This window comes from Papaver somniferum, chromosome 9 (assembly GCF_003573695.1).
Source record: "Papaver somniferum cultivar HN1 chromosome 9, ASM357369v1, whole genome shotgun sequence".
NCBI lineage: Eukaryota > Viridiplantae > Streptophyta > Magnoliopsida > Ranunculales > Papaveraceae > Papaver > Papaver somniferum.
In genome coordinates, this window is record NC_039366.1 from 187,806,168 (window position 1) to 187,809,818 (window position 3,651).

Sequence of the window (3,651 nt, forward strand, 5' to 3'; positions counted from 1 at the left end):
TTTACTTTATTTAATTCACTTGGATAATTATAAAAAAAGGATAAAATGGTTTTCTTAATTAGTTGTGAATCAGTTTGATGTTTTATGCTTAGAATAATTCTTTGATAAATCATGCTTAAGGATTACAACTTAATATTTGGACACCTTTTAAATTAAAAAGTGATTTATTAAGAAAAAGAGCTTAATAATAATTTCTGAAATATTATTTATAACCAATCAACTTGAAGTGGTAGTGAATCCTGAGCCTTAATCCTTCTAAAATCTTGACATTACTATCAAAAAATTAATTTTCTTCAATTATTTATTTATTTAAATCTAAAAAAAAAAGTTACCTTCACAAGTTCGAAAAGAACCCAGTTTTCACCACTATCTACAACAACATTTGAAAAAAACATCAAATTTTTGGCGCCGCTGCCGGGGACCTGTGCTTAGGTAGAATTTTTTTTTTTAGGTTTATTATTTTTATTTTTTTATAGAATTGTTTGTTCCTTTTTACGTTTCTTTTTGTCTTTATTTTGCAGGTTCAAAGTGAAAACTAAGGACTTGGAGAGGAAAAATCTTAAAGCGAAAAGCGAAAAGAGAAGAAAAGAGGACAATTTTAGGATTTAATTTTTAATTCTTTTAGAGTGTGTGAGGAAAACTGTAATTTTATTTTATTTTTTTTTTGTTTTTGAACTTTAAATTGGACTCGACATTTGGACTTTAATTTTTAAACCCTACGGAAGGGTACCCTTAAATACAAACTGTGTGCAGGGAAGGACGGTGATTACAATATCACCTCGGCCACTCGGGTTCGTACACGACATAGGTTTCGTGGCCCGAGTCGACGTTAACGGTTCATCCCCCGTCTGGTACGGGAGGTAAGTCCAATCGAAACACTCGCGAATCCCCTGCAAGCGAGTTACTGTACTCCTTAAGGTACTAATTGTTTGAGGACGAACCAGACTGTCTTTATTTTCCTAGTAAAGGGCAAGGCCTGGCCTAAACAAGATAAGGGTTCGAATTTCATCACCGCTCCCTTCTTGCCCGCTTTAGGAGAACAAAACCTAACGCGAACCCAAGCTTTAAAATCTGATTAGAAAGAGACCTATAGGGTATCGAGCTTGTTAGGAAATTTTTTCGAAGGATATTGGTTATTATTTTAACATACTTCGAAGTTCATGACGGTTTCTGTGAGTTGAATGCGTGACTGCGCCGCCTTGTACTGCGGTGAGGCCTTGGGTATCAAAGCTCCACTAAGCTTCCCTCGCCTCGATTCAACTTACTTTGACTCGGATTGATTCCAGAGGGGTTTGCTTAAATTGTAAAAAATTCCCTTTCGAGATATAGAAGCTAGTCTAGAAACAATCTAAGTGGAGCCATCATGCTTGTTGTTTGCTAGAAATCTCTAGGTTTGCTGTGGTAAAGTCGAGTCAGCCTGCTGTGTGATTGCTAGAACCTTCCTGTTAGGATTTTTTATTTATTTTTGTTTTTTTTAGTGTATGCCCGATTTTGTTAATAGGGCTTGGAAAAGAGATACTCTAGGTCGATTGATTAGCGAAAAACCTAGTAGTTATTCTGATATAAGCAGGGAGCTCGAAGATTGTTCTTTTGAGAGCCCTGTTTTTGGAAACTTCAGTTTTTAGAATCTGTCTCTTCGTGAAAATCTCATAACCCCTAGTACATCTGTTGTGCCAGCGATGACAACTTTGAAAGATTACATGTTCCCAACTAGGACCAACCGAGCTTCGTGCATTAAATTTCCAGCCACTACGGCTAATTTCGAGATAAAACCTAGTATTCTCCAAATGATCCCTATATTCTTAGGAAAAGATGATGAGAACCCTTATTTCCATATTAGGGACTTTGAGGAAATTTGTGGGACAATTAGAATAAAAGACCTTACTGATGAAGTCTTGAAACTTAAGATGTTTCCCTTTTCCTTGAGATATAAAGCCAAGACCTGGATGAACAACCTACCATCTGAATCCATTGAAACATGGCAGGAACTTATTGCCGCTTTCTATATGAAATTCTACCCTAAGCATAAAATTGCAGCTGTTAGGCAGACAATTAGTGCTAGTGTGCAACAAGAGGGAGAGTCTCTTTATAGATTTTTAGAGAGATTCAATGATCTCCTATCTCAGTGTCCTCACCATGGATTTGATAAGATGAAACTCGTACAAATTATTTATGATGGTTTAGACTATTCGACCAAAGCCATGGTTGAGTCTATGTGCGCTGGTGAGTTCACTAGTAAAAGTGCTAATGATGCTTTTACCTTCTTAGAAGTTATCGCTGAAAAATCCCAACAGTGGGAATCTTGTGTTGAACCCCCTAAAAGACTCTTGGTCAATAGAAGTAGCACCAATGTGGTAGATACGAGTTTTACGTCTGATGCTAAGTTTGCTGCTTTGTCTAGAAGGTTAGAGGCTTTGGAAATGGGTCAGTCTAAAAATAGGTCCCTTGTTGAACCTAATAGAGCCTCTCAAGTCTCTAGTTGTGGAGTAGAGTTCGATAATTCATTTTGGGAAGGTCAGGTTAGTGAGGAGCAAGCCCATGCTGTCTACAACAACTCTAGGTTTGAAAACCGTCAGAAGTTTGACCCACACTCGGAAACCTACAATCCTGGTTGGAGGAACCATCCGAATTTCTCTTGGTATAAGGGACAGAATCAAGGCCAATCTATTAATTTTCAGCCTCCCCCAGGATTTGGTTTTCAGAACTCTTCAGGTCAAACTCAGTTTCAGAACACTTCCGAGAAAAATATCTCTACCTTAGAGGAAACTCTCATAATGCTATCAAAGAACCACGTGATCTTTCAACAAGAAACTAGGCAAGAATTGAAGAATACTTCCCACAGTCTTGCCGAATTAAAACTTCAAGTAGGACAAATAGCTAAGTTTATAAGTGAGAGAGAAGATAGAAAGTTCCCTAGTCATACTGAGCCAAATCCCAAAGGGGAGAAATCATACAATCATGTGAATGCTGTCACAACCCTTAGGAGTGGAAAGAAAGTTGACAACAAGGTTGCCATGCCTGATAGTGAACATGTTGTAGTTCACCCGTATGAACCTGAGAATGAAGAGACTGATAGAGTCTTTAAAGAGACCAATGAGGGTCCTGTTGAGCCTTACTTCGTTCCCAGAGCCCCATTTCCCCGGGTATTAGCACCAACGAAAAATGAATCAAACTTTAATGACATAATGGAGGTTTTTAAGAAAGTTACCATAAACCTTCCATTACTAGAAGCAATTAGGCAACTACCGGCTTATTCCAAGTTCCTTAAAGATCTTTGTACACGGAACGTAAGCTTAATGTTCATAAGAAAGCCTTTTTAGTTGGTCAAGTAAGTTCAATTCTTCTGAACCAAACACTCCCTAAGTATAAGGATCCTGGATGCCCTACCATATCTTGTGAAATTGGTAAACACATGGTCGATAAGGCATTACTGGACTTAGGAGCTAGTGTTAACTTACTCCCGTATCATGTATACAACCAGCTAGGTCTTGGTAAGCTGAAACCGACCAATATGACACTACAATTAGCTGATAGGTCTGTCAAAGTACCTCGTGGTGTCATAGAGGATGTTCTGGTTGAGGTTGATAAGTTTATCTATCCAGTGAATTTTGTTGTTCTAGACACCCAGCCAGTTCAGGACCCAAGTGCTCA